The sequence below is a fragment of the Phascolarctos cinereus genome, unplaced genomic scaffold (genome assembly GCF_003287225.1).
Source record: "Phascolarctos cinereus isolate Bilbo 61053 unplaced genomic scaffold, phaCin_HiC Scaffold_3;HRSCAF=262, whole genome shotgun sequence".
Lineage (NCBI taxonomy): Eukaryota > Metazoa > Chordata > Mammalia > Diprotodontia > Phascolarctidae > Phascolarctos > Phascolarctos cinereus.
In genome coordinates, this window is record NW_027555736.1 from 174,074,329 (window position 1) to 174,087,667 (window position 13,339).

General features: G+C 40.3%; 4 non-coding genes across 4 annotated transcripts in view; 2 read left to right on the forward strand and 2 right to left on the reverse strand.

The window, feature by feature from the left end:
• Nucleotides 1–2,632: 2,632 nt before the first annotated feature.
• TRNAL-UAG (transfer RNA leucine (anticodon UAG)) lies at nt 2,633–2,714 on the reverse strand. The gene has a single exon. It is a non-coding gene; the product is annotated as a tRNA-Leu (tRNA).
• Nucleotides 2,715–10,586: 7,872 nt separating this feature from the next.
• On the forward strand, nt 10,587–10,678 carry TRNAY-GUA (transfer RNA tyrosine (anticodon GUA)). The gene is given in 2 exon segments: nt 10,587–10,623; nt 10,643–10,678. It is a non-coding gene; the product is annotated as a tRNA-Tyr (tRNA).
• A 2,267-nt stretch (nt 10,679–12,945) lies between these two features.
• TRNAL-UAG (transfer RNA leucine (anticodon UAG)) lies at nt 12,946–13,027 on the reverse strand. Its single transcript has one exon. It is a non-coding gene; the product is annotated as a tRNA-Leu (tRNA).
• A 247-nt stretch (nt 13,028–13,274) lies between these two features.
• The window catches only part of TRNAP-AGG (transfer RNA proline (anticodon AGG)), a 72-nt gene continuing 7 nt past the window's right edge, over nt 13,275–13,339 (forward strand). Inside the window, exon 1 of the tRNA in view lies at nt 13,275–13,339. This exon is cut by the window's right edge and continues 7 nt beyond it. This is a non-coding gene — a tRNA (tRNA-Pro).

Consider the following 13,339-nt stretch of genomic DNA (forward strand, 5'->3'; position numbering starts at 1 on the left):
ATATATACAAGAACTACAATTATGCGAATGCAGGCAACATTAATTAATTGTAACTTAATTGCAATACGATGCAGGTTAAACATAATGGACGTTGTTACTCTGACCTAAATATATTAAAGTATCTAGGCTTCTTGTAACAATGGGCAGTATATTAGCATTCATTTTATTGTGTAGTTTTACTTAACTTCCCTGGGGTTATTTTGTTTCTATTTTTGATTGTTTTGTTATTCCTTTTGGTCTTCTATTCTTTTTGTTAGTTTATTAGTTTCTTCAAAGTTAAAACAATTTATCCATTTAAGAAAATACAGTCTAAGGAAAATTAAAAGCAAACACATATCTGTTCAACAAAAGGCTGTTATAGAGACCAATATCTGCTTATAGCAGTTTAGCTGTCTGGAGTATGCATCAACATTGTCTAAACGATAAAGGTGAGAGTAATTTACTATTATACTGCCATTGCTCTTGAAGTCCTTTCTTTTCAAGGTTTCTTGACAGAACTGATGTTACCATCGATTTAAGGCTTGTCAATTTTACCTTCACACCATCTCTTCTAGATGTCTAGTCTCTCCACTGCCACTACCACTGTTGAGGTTTAGGGTCTTAGGAATGCTGGGACCCCAAAATAGTGACACGCATGTCCTGCCTGAATAAGTTCGACACAAGGCTTCTTTCAGTCAAAGACAAGGTTTACTAAAGATTCACCATACTGGCCAGACTTTTAAGGAATCTGAACATTTGTGATGCTTGTATTGACAAGCAGACTAGATTGAATCTAGTGATGTGGATACAAATGATGCTTTAAAAGCTAAAAGAATATTAAAGGTTGTTTTTCCAGTACCTTGTGAGGCCCCTCCTGAACTTGAGGGCATTCTAGAGTCTCTTCCCCTTATCTTGAAATACCATAAAACTTCTGCTTATTCTGGACCATAAAATTCCTTGTTTCCTTCATCCTGAGTCATAAAATTTCCTGTCTTCCTTATCCTGGGTCCTCTATCCTGTCATTCATCTTCCTCGTCCTGTGTCATGACAATTCCTCCTTGTCTTGTAAGCAATCATTTTCCTCATCCTGTCCTTGTAAAAACAAGCTCCTGTCCTTCTTTAAGTTGCTAGTTCTCCTTCCAGGGCTAGCCCACTGCTTTTGTATCAATAAAACTCCCAATGGTTACAGAGAAGGTCTAAGTGAATTCTCACACCTGAATTAGCTCTCCCAAATCTAAGCTCAACACTGGCCTAAGGCTCAGATTGAATCTCAGCCCCTTAAAGGAGACAAGATGGCTCTTATATACAGAAAGACTGTGGGAGGGATCTGGGAGTAGCCAAGTAGTTTGGGATAACTGGAGGAGGGGTCTAGAGAGGATCTTGATGGGAGTGACTGGGAGGTCCAGAATGGGGTCTAGATAGGATGAAAGGTGGGAAGTGGGGGGAGGGCATCAAGAGGTAATAGACAATGAAGGGCTAGGCTAGGTTAAGGGTAACAGAGAATTGGGAGATTGGGTGTAGCCACAATGAAAGTAATGAAAAGCCAGTTGAGAGGATTGCAAAGATGATGCCTCAGGCGAACTCCAAAGACTTGACTATGTGGGAGAAAACTCAAGGAGAGTTGGGGGGAGAGGTTACCCAGGGCCCCTACTGTCATTCCCTGCTCAAACAAATGGGACCCAAATTCTTTTGGGGTAAGGGGCAAAGGTCTTGGCTTGGGCCCATACCCCATCACCAACACACTGGTATAGACCTCCAGCACTTCAATCCTAGACTATTGCACGTTTGCTGGTGATCTACCTACCTCAAGTCTCTTCCGTGCTCCAGCCCATATTTCATTTATCTTCAAAAGTGATCTTTCTAATTCCCACCATTCATACTCAATAAACTCCAGTGGCCCCTTATTTCTCCAAGATGAAATATAAAATCTTCTGTTTGGAGTTCAAAGCTCTTCATAACCTGTCCTTCCAACCTTCAGGCCATCTTGAACCTAACATCTCTGCCTTTCCTCCCCTTCCCCCTTCTCCTGCCCCACGGTGATCCCCATTGTACTGTGATATCCAGTGACCGCTGACCTCCTTGCAGTTCCTCCAACAGGACACTCCACCTCTCGACTCTGGCATTTTCACTGACGGTATCCTATGCCTGGAATTCTCTTCCTCCTCATCTCTGCCTCCTGGATTACCTGGTTTCTTTTAAGTCTCAGCTAAAATCCCACCTTCTACAGGAAACCTTTCCTAATCCCCTTGAATTCTAGTGCCCTCCCTCTATTATCTCCAATTTATCCTCTATATATCTTATATGGACATAGTTGTTTGTATATTGTCTCCTTGACACCAGGGGCTGCCCTTTACATTTCTTTATATCCTTAGCACAGTTGCTGTATATAATACACATACACATACATACATAGTAGGTGTTTTATAAATATTTATTGACTGACTCTTAAAACGGTCTGGGGCTAAAAACTTACATTAAAGCTTTCTGCAGACGTAGAAGATAGGGCTAAAAACTTACATTAAAGCTTTCTGCAGACGTAGAAGATAAGGATGACAAACACTAGACTTCCCATATTCCTTCAGACACGTTTTCATGTGTGTTCGAAAGGTAATGCTGAAATTTTCAAAGCAAAGTTTTTCGCTAAAAACACTCATGGCAGCGGTGGGATTCGAACCCACGCCTCCGAAGAGACTGGAGCCTAAATCCAGCGCCTTAGACCGCTCGGCCACGCTACCCATGACGTTTCTCTCTGGCATCCGTCTTTATCTCCTTGATTGAGGTCAATTTATCTAGCGGCATTCTCCAAGATTCTGTTTTGTATACGGAAAGAAAGCCAACGCCTGATTTTTCATTCAAAACTCGCTTTCATCTCAAATGACGTGGTCGCTGCCATTTCCTGATTCAGACCTTTCCGGGGACGCGGGGTGCAGCCGAAGATTCTCCCTCTCGCTGAATTCGACATCTAGGAGCTGCAGGAAACCAGGGGTTTACAGACACTGTTCAAAGGGAGTGGAAAACCAGGAGTCTGGGAGCTGTATCCTCCTGGCCCCCCCAGGTCTTCTCTTTACCCGGATTTGTGTTTGGGGATCTAGACGGCCCTGGAGTGGGTACGGAACTGAGCGGACCTTGGAACAGTGAGAGAGGGCCACTCGCTTAATGATAACATAGAAACTCCAGTCTGTGATCCAGACCAACTGGCCTTTTCTTGGTTCCTCTTTCACAACTCTCCCAGGTTTCCTCTTTGCGTTGGTCGTCCCATGGAATATAGTCTCTCCATCCTACCCCCTCCCCGCCTCGGCCTTCCTTTAGGAAGCAGCTCGAGTATTAAGAAAGCTTTCCTGATCTTTTCCCCTCCCAGGATAGTACTTCTTTCCCAAACTTCTTTTAATTACATTGTATATATTCATATGTATTTATATTTATGCTTTATTTAGTTTTCTTATATACACATTGTCTCTCCATTAAAATGTAAGCTTCTTGAGAGCAGTAATTGTTTCAGTGTTTGTTGATTCACTGGTTGATCGCTGGGGAAACGTCCGACCGTTTCGAGAGGGATTTCTAGACCAGGAGGGGGGAAAATTTCCAACGAAGATTGAAGCCTGTCCAAAGGGCTGATGAAGAACGTCTTTCCTCTAGTTACTGACTTCCGAGAGCCATAAGGGAAAAACGTAGGCATGATGGATTCCTGTTATAGACTGAAGTCTCAGCTGTTTCCATTATATTGTTTCGGTTTTTTGTTACTACCATCTAGATGTTCTCGCCCGCAGCAGTAGGGAGGAGGCTGGGGACACAGAATTGCAGCTGTGGAAATGTCAGTTGTTACTAAAGAACATGTTTCCACATCAACTAGTTAGACATAAAGCTGGAAGGGTCATAGAGACCATCTTGCTTAATCTCCACATTATTTTACAAATGAGAAAACTGAGGCTTCTTAGGTAGTAAGAGCACAGATGGGACTCAAAGCCAATTTCTCTGATTTTACATGCACTCATCTCCACAATGCCACGCTAGACCCCAAGCTAAAGAGCAACTGCTCAAGAGGATGGTTCAAGGCAAGGTTGTTTTGAAACCCAAGCAATGGCGGGGTCGGGGGTGGTGAGTTGGGGGTGGGAGGGGGAGGGGGGAGCAGTATGATAGGCCTCTCACCTATATAACAAATGAATAGACAGGGTTAGATCCTGGATTGGGCAGCATAAGTCATTTTCTTGCCTAATCATAGAATGTTAGAATTGGAAGGGACCCCCCAAAAAACCCAAGTAAGTAGATTTGCCTTAGTGAAAATTTATCTAACTGGGTGGGGGGGAAGTGAAGGATGTTAGGGGGGAGAGGGAAAAGGAGGAGTTTTCGGTGGGTTACAGCATTCATCATATAATCTAGTGAGTTTAACTTTCACAGGGGTCAATGATAACTTTTGTTGAAAGGACCCTTTATTCTTCTGACCTTGAGGAGGTTGTGGAAATGACCTTGTAGGCATATCCTTAATAAGTTAGGGTAAAGGCAGAATGCAAAGTCCTGGCCTTTTACTTCTCCATATTGTGATTTAAATATTTTAAAGATGCTTCTTTCAGTACTGGGAGCCTGGTGTGATTCTTTGCTCTTCTTAAGAGTTGGAATGCCCAAGTAAATGACCTTCTCTCAGACAAAGACTAGACTCTCAAACCTTCAAACTTGGGAATACTAGTGAGACAAACCCTAAGGCTGGTGCTACCCAATAAGGTTGGTGCATCCCTTTCCTTACTTAAAAAAAAATAAAAAAGAAATAGCACTGAAAAAAGTAAGAGAATAGAGATAGGAAGACTGACTAGATTTAGCCAAACACAGAGGAGTTTTATGTTGGAGGTGATAGGATCTTGAGGGCATTAAGAGATGAATTCTCAAGATATCTGAAATGGAACAAGAAAGGCTTGGGTTTATTAATAAAAATGCCTAGCATTTATATAGCATTTTAAATTTTGCAAAACATTTTTATACATATCATCTCATTTGATCCTCACCATAGTGCTGGGAGGTAGGTGTTATTATTACCTCCACATCACAGATGAGGAAACTGAAGTTAAGTGACTTTTTCATGGTCCCACAACTAATACCTAAGGCCAGATTCAAACACACAGTTTCTATCCACTATGCCACCTAGCTGCCACTAAATATTATCCCCTCAACCTCCACACACACACACACACACACACACACACACACACACACACACAAAATCCAACCCCACAAAAGGCAACAGGTTGAATATAAATAACTACCAAACTGTATGTCTGTTTTCCCATACATCAAAGGTACCCTTGATGAAGATCTGAGTAGGGAACAGTAAGGCTCTTTCAAATGATATTACATAGCAGACCACATTTTTGAGGCCAAGTACATGGAAAGATTTAAAGAATACAAAATGTCACTATGTTTGTTGACTATAAAAATGCATTTGATTCAGTAGAGACCCATACTGCCTACCTCACTATGTTATCTTCTACAATATGTCAAAATTAACCAAAATTCCTTGAAAGATATAACAACAAAGAGAGAAAGTCCTCTGACCTTCTGATTACAATGAATGAGGCAAGAAGCATAAAATGGGGATATTTATGCTTGCTAAATATACTTTCCAGCCACATGGAGGATTTTCAGCATGAGTCCAAACAGAAGATAGATGGTAGAGGTCTTTCAGGCCCTCCTGTTTGTAGATGCCAACGTGCTGATCTATAATCACTCAAAAATAATTTGTACTCACTATTTATGATTGACAAACAAAATGCTTGAAGAATGGTTCTATTTTCTGGACTCTAACATGGTTAGATGGAACACCTAGAGAGCTGGTCCATTCATTCAAATATCTTGGAAATATACTATACATGGAATGATGAGCTGACTCCAGAATTTAAAAGCTGCCAGGACTGATTTTGGGAACTTCTTCAGTGCTCTTCATGACCACCAAACTTCTTCCTGAAAAAGCCTATCTTTTTTTAAAATTTTTTATTAATTTATTTTGATTTATCAACAATCACTTCCATATGCTTTTGAGTTGAAAATTTTTCTCCCCCTTCCTCTCCCCTACTCTCCCCAAGAAGATGCACAATCTGATATAGGCTTTACATTTACATTCCCATTAAACATATTTTCACATTAGTGAAGTTGTAAGTAAAAATTAAAACCAATAGGAGGAACCATCAGAAAGATGAAACAAAACTCAACAGAAGGTAAAAATAAGTGATAGCGATTCAACTTCCATAGTTCTTTCTTTGGATGTGGACAGCATTTTCCATCCCGAGGCCTCTGGAGATGTCTTAGATCCTTGTAATGCTGAGAAGGGTTCAGTTTAACAATATTAATCATCACATAATGTGTCTGTTATTGTGTACAAAGTCCTCTTGGTTCTGCTCACTTCACTCAGTGTCAGACCATATAAGTCTTTCCAGGTTTTTCTGAAGTCAGCCTGTTCATCATTTCTTATAGCACAATAGTATTCCATTACATTCATATACCACAACTTGCTCAGCCATTCCCCAATTGATGGGCATCCTCTCAATTTCCAATTCTTTGCCACCACAAAAAGAGCTGCTATGAATATTTTTGTACATGTGGGTCCTTTTCCCATTTGTTTGATCTCTTTGGGATATAGCCCTAGAAGTGCTATTGCTGGATCAAAGGGTATGCACATTTTTGTAGCCCTTTGGGCATAGTTCCAAATTGTTCTCCAAAATGGTTGGATCATTTCACAACTCCACCAACAATGTATTAGTGTTCCAATTTTCCCACATCTTCTCCAACATTTATCATTTTCCTGTTTTGTCATGTTGGCCAATCTGATAGGTGTGATGTGGTACCTCAGAGTTGTTTTGATTTGCATTTCTCTAATCAATAATGATTTAGAGCATTTTTTCATATGACTATAGATGGCTTTAATTTCTTCATCTGAGAACTGTCTGTTCATATCCTTTGACCATTTATCAATTGGGGAATGGCTTGTGTTCTTATAAATTTGTCTTAATTCTCTATATATTTTAGAAATGAGGCCTTTATCAGAGAGACTGGTTGTAAAAATTCTTTCCCAATTTTCTACCTTCCTTCTAATCTTAGTTGCATTGGCTTTGTTTGTGCAAAAACTTTTCAATTTAATGTAATTAAAATTATCCATTTTGCTTTTCATAATGTTCTCTATCTCCTTTTTGGTCATGAATTCTTCTGTTCTCTATAGATCTGATAGGTGAACTATTCCTTGTTCTCCCAGTTTACTTACGGTATCAGCCTTTATATCTAAGTCCTGAACCCATTTTGACTTTATTTTGGTATATGGTGTGAGATTTGGGTTTATGCCTAGTTTCTGCCATACTCTTTTCCAGTTTTCCCAGCAGTTTTTTTCAAAGAGTGGGTTCTTATCTCAGAAGCTGGGGTCTTTGGGTTTATCAAACAATAGATTACTATAGTCATTGACTACTGTGTCTTGCATATTTAACCTAATCCACTGATCCACCTCCCTATTTCTTAGCCAGTATCAAGCAGTTTTGAGGATTGCTGCTTTATAATACAATTTAAGATCTGGAATTGCTAGGCCACCTTCCCCTGCATTTCTTTTCATTAGTTCCTTTGATATTCTGGACCGAAAAGGTCTATCTTTTATAATATATCTTGACCAGGGGGTACTGCTGGCCACTAGCCTACCATTGGACTATAAGGAGGGCCTAGGTAGTTCCACACTCACTCAGTAGTTAATGAATTATGTCCATATCACAGGGTGCTTTGAGAGATACCAGTCTTCCTGAGGTCCTCAGAGAGCTGATAGTCTCTCTCCCCTACTTCCAACACTTTTATGTGTGGCATTGCTTCCCTTATTAGTCTAAAGACTTGTCTGGGTGGACTTACCCGTTTTGTCTCTTAAAGTTTGTGTCTGAACCACCTTAAGCCAACTCTAGTCCTCTCTCTTTGTGAGAATTTCATTGGACCTGTCAGGATCCCCATAACAAGACCACTCTTCTTTTTTTACAATTGGGACGCCCATCAAGCAAGCTGTGCCCTGAGCTTGAGCTTGGCATAACAACAATCCTTTGCACTGACTCTCTGGATGAACTTGATGGAATCCTAACAAAGCTGCCCCCAGCCCCAATACTCTAACTTCCTTATGGGCCTCACTGCACAGCAGACATGTCCTGATTTAACCACATAATCTGGCTCTAACCACACCACAGGCCCCCAGACTCAATACAGCCACTGCCCACAGATCCAATCTACATATTTGAACAGATGTGTTCTTGTACCCAACCACAATCATATCATCCATTTAGCCCCAAACAAGACCACAATACCTAGCCAATCAGAAAGAAGCATGACCAGGATGTTTGACCACCCAACCATAGAAGGGATCCCCTCCCCTATTCCCTAATCCCGTAACAAACCCCTCCTGCCCTTCTAATATCAACCATATCCTTATATTCTATGTAAATTTTGATTGTGTAATCAGCATCACATACTCTATAAAATTATCTGTCCTACCTTACTGAAATTGCAAGTTCCTCTAAGGAACTTAGCAACTCACCTGAGCACAAAACCTCAAATCCACAATAAATCTCTCTAACTGGGTTGGAGTCAGCCTGAGTCTTTGAAATTCTTGGAGGCAATCTGCCATATCACAACCTGACCCTTATCAAACTCACGACAGCAAAAATCCCAGAATTGTTTCACACCAGCACCAGGTGGTCTCTGAGCTCTGACAAACACCTACAGTACCCATGTTCTGGTCACGAGGTCCTGCTATGAATCAAACTCTTCTCATTGTTGCTGTTACACCTCATTGTCAGGGCTACTGCTCACTGTGTAGCCATTTGTGCATGTATTGAGATTTGCCCACACTAAAGTCGTTTTCGTTGGTATCAGAGCAGGCCCCAGTATGTGTCTAGTTTTCCTCCTCCAACAGAATGAAGAAAGCTTTTTGCTTATGACCACTATTAGCTCTTTGATTTTATTTTACTTTTCAGGGCTAATTGTGGTTGTGATAACTACGAGCTCTTTGGTATTTTCAGAGTTGACAGCAATTACATAAGCTCTGTGACTCTTTGGTCATTTGTTTTCAGGGTGGATAGACTTTAATGACATGAATATGATATGACAAGGTTAATGACACAAGCATAGTTTAACTCTACAGTTTTTACTCACAACAAAAAAAGTTGAAGGAATAAAGTTTAACATATTCCAATAATTAACCAGCTTATGGATTGTGAGCTTGACATCTCCTCTCAAACTTAGGCAGGCCCTAACCGATCTATAAAGGCATGCTCTCAAAACAGGAGCTTTAAAAAAAATACAGTTCAGACACTTGGATTCAACTCTGCCCATGGACAGCATCCTCTGGATGCCAGTAAAAAATCCCCAGTGCTGGAATTAGCAAGCATTCTCAATTCATGGAGTTCCCCATGAATTTTCTTTTTCTACTCACAGCTAATGGATCTTTGTCCAATCAATGAATGGAATTTTTCACTCTAATTCCACTTTCCAGACTCTTATTTTTTTTTGCTTACCACTCATTGACTGAGCCCTCCAACATGGTCCTGTGTCCAAAACAGAAGTAACTATCTTCCCCTCAAAACCCACTCCTCTTTCTAACTTCCCTGATTCTGTAGAGGTCACCATCACCCTTCTAGTCACCCAAGTTCACATCTTCAGTCATTCTCATCTCTTCCTTCTCCTTCACCCTCCCTCATATCCAATAAATTGCCAAGCCTTGTAGATTCTACTTCTCAGTCTTTTCGGTTGACCTTCTCTTCTCAAAAGGCCACTATCCTAGTTCAAGTCCTCCTCACCTTTCCCCTGGACTATTGTAATAGCAACCTTCTAATTGATCTTCATGCCAAATGAAGATATTGCTAAAGTACAGGTCCTGGAGCCCTAGACTATGTCACTTGCTTGCTCAAGAAACTCTAGTGACTCACTATTGCGTCTCTGATCAAATACAGGCTTTTTTGTGATCCTTTAAGAATATGGCATCTAACCAACCCTTCAGGTATGGCTGACCAATGTGGAAAAAAAGAAGAAAGCTCCTTCAATCTTTCTCCCTTCAAACTCCAGAGGAACTCGGGGCTGCCTGCTGGGTCCTGTTAACTGTCTCCTGGCATTATTTTACTTGGTTTTCAGAAGCCAAAAAGTGTCATTTCAGGATGGATTGGCAGTGGTAGTTGACGGGTGAAGGAGGGTTGCCAGAAACTAGCTAGCTGTGGAAGGTTCCTAGGACCATAGTATTTGAAGACCTGAGAGAATTTAGAAACGTCCACTATCATAGGATCATAGAGCTATATATATTTGGATGGGACCTTAAAGGCCATTTTGTCTGACCTCCTCATTTTACAGATGAGGAAACTGAGGCTCAGAAATGTTAAACCACTTGCCCAAGATCTCCTATTTACAAGATGGAGGTGTCCTTAGAGTTTTAGAAATTTGCTGAGTTCCTGGTTTGATATCTGGTAACGTATTCTCCCGCTGCTTTGGCCTGAGATTTAAATAGAGAAGCTCAAGTAGACTTAAGATCAACTCAGAGATTCATAGAACAGTACTAGAGAGACATAATTTAACTGCAACCATGCAGAGAAAATTCTGTGCTAGAGGGTTCTAGCGTGCGCCCTTCGATAGCTCAGCTGGTAGAGCGGAGGACTGTAGAAAGCGTATGTCTGTGGGAATCCTTAGGTCGCTGGTTCGATTCCGGCTCGAAGGAGGTGTGCAAATTTTTTTTTTTTTTTACCAATGTCAACTGAACACATTCTTGGAGGTTTTGCTTGTTTTTCAGGTAATAGATTTGGATTTTCATTGAGACACGCAGTCTTCTTTGTGACCATGAATTTTTCAAGATATTTGGCCAGGGTTAGGGAACTAAGCTAGTTGAGGGCAGGAGCCGTTTCGGTTTGTGTCTTTGTAAATCCAGCACAACACAGACCAAGGCATCTAGGGATTAAATAAATTCTTATTCATTGATTGATTAATTGGGGAAGTTCAAATTACTATATTCTAACCAAACTGATTTTCTACAAACACCCCTTTCCTTTAAAGTGGAAGGCCACTTTTCTCTTTCTTCATATAATTCTTGCTTGCTTCCTTCCTCGTAGGAACAATCCAGGTTCAAACATGCAGAGTTGGAAGGGATCTTAGACAAAGTCAGAAAGCATCCACTCACTTTACGTATGAGGAAACTGGACCCAAAAAGGTAAATTATTTCTCCAAGGTTACAGAGTCAGGAAGTGGAAGAAATAGAGTTTGGACTCAGGTTCTGTAGATCCAGAAAGTTAAGTGACTTGTCCAAAGTTACACAGCAAGAAAGTGGAAAAAAACAGAATTTGAACGCGAGTCCTATGATTCCAAATTTAGAACACTTTCCATTTAACAAATTCAATAAACATTTATTAAATGCTATCTACCGATATTCCCTGCTCTCAAGGAACCTACAGTCTTTTTGTCTCATTTTTTCTTAATTTTATTTTACATAACCTATATTTTCATATTCAATTACTTTGCTTAGAAAGCCATCTCTTGTAACAAAGAGAACTTAACTTCTCACAGTGTGTGTGAAGAAACAACAGGTACTCATAAAATTAAACACAAAAGTTTTATAAAGCAATTATGACCTATTATGAAGAGCAGATTCTTCACGATGTAGTAAGTATTCCAGGAGCACAATAAAAGGGTAGGGAAGAATGGTATAGGGAGGGATATCAGATGGACAGGGCTGACGTGGCTGTGTATGAGAAAGTACCAAGTGTTAGTCGGGGAAAGGAACTTGGGCCTAAGCAGCCCACAAATCAGAATCACAGCAGTTCGTAGGGAAGTTATTGGGCAGCTAGGTGGCACAGTGGATAGAACACTGGAGCCAGCTCAAATCCAGCCTCAGATACTTACTAACATGCTGGGCAGTCATTTCACCTTGTCTCCTCAGTTTTCTCATCTGTAAAATGAGCTGGAGTAGGAAATGGCGAACTGCTCTAGTATCTTTGCTAAGAAAACCCTAAAAGGGGTCAGGAAGAGTCAGGCAGACTGAAAAGGACTAAACAGCAACAATATGGCAAGATTTAAAAAACAATGGTCATGCCTGTGGGTCCAGACAATCAATGTAAGATTTCTCTTGGAGAAGGCTGCAGAGCCAGGTCAATGTAAAGGTATGTTTAATCTCTAAGCTATGCCCAAGTTTAAAGGTCTTTATCCTTCAAGGAGAGAACAACAAAAAATAGAAATAAAGCTTTTTATTGGCATATAGTATGAAAAGAGGCAACTAAAAACTAGAGCACTAACTAAAGCATTTGATACAAGCCTATTCCTTTGTGAAATATTTTTAAAATAAAAATGCTCTCTGACATCTTACTTGGCATATGTGAAAAAATTTAATCTAGCAACACAAGGGCGCTTATAGAGTTCAATACTTAATGAAAGGAGTGATACAGCATGTACTGGGGTGATCTGCAAATGAAATCAACCTTTCTGCTCCCCAGTGATATCCTCCAAAGATGTTAACAAATCAATAAATAGTTTATACATATAAAATTTAATTGCCAACAGTTTCTCTTGTAGGACTATTGTCTATAGTTCATTATACATCTTTTCCAGTTTCAAAAATGATGTTTCTCCAGAGTTTGATTAGGTCAAAGGTCATCTCAAATTTAGTCTGGTGATCTCTCCACTTCAGATGGACACTTGGCCCAAGGAAATGGTAACTCGAATTGTAGGTTTTAAAAAAGGTTTTTGTCGTATATCCATTGGAAATATTTTGACATAATACAAGGATGATGTATTTTTCCTATTTTTGGAGGCCAATTGTGTAACACTTGAAAATTTTTCGTTTTTAGCTCTTGTTACTATCGGCTACAACTTGTGAGGATAGCTTAGGTTATTCCTAAACATAGGAAGGTGATGTCTTAAGTCATAGTTAAATCATTTTAGGGAAGAGTCTAAATATAGAAATTCGCAAGGTTTCCTGAATAAAAACCCCTCTTTTTTTGGCAGCGGTGGGATTCAAACCCACGCCTCCGAAGAGACTGGAGCCTAAATCCAGCGCCTTAGACCGCTCGGCCACACTACCAAACACGTTGAATATTGTCGTACCTGATTCCTTCAGTAAGATTTTCTTTCCCCAGCTGAGGGTCTAGCAATTGAGGGATTTTATTTTTTCAGAAGGTACCAACAGTAATTGTCAGTCGTCAATGCCCATTTAAAGACACTTTTGTATTTCCTTGAACACTTAAAACTGAGTTTAAAAAAGAAGTAACAGTTTGTCACTGCAAATAATTATGCTAGAGTAAGAGAGAGGAAAGCAGAGATTTTGTGGTGGCTCGTTGGTCTAGGGGTATGATTCTCGCTTAGGGTGCGAGAGGTCCCGGGTTCAAATCCCGGA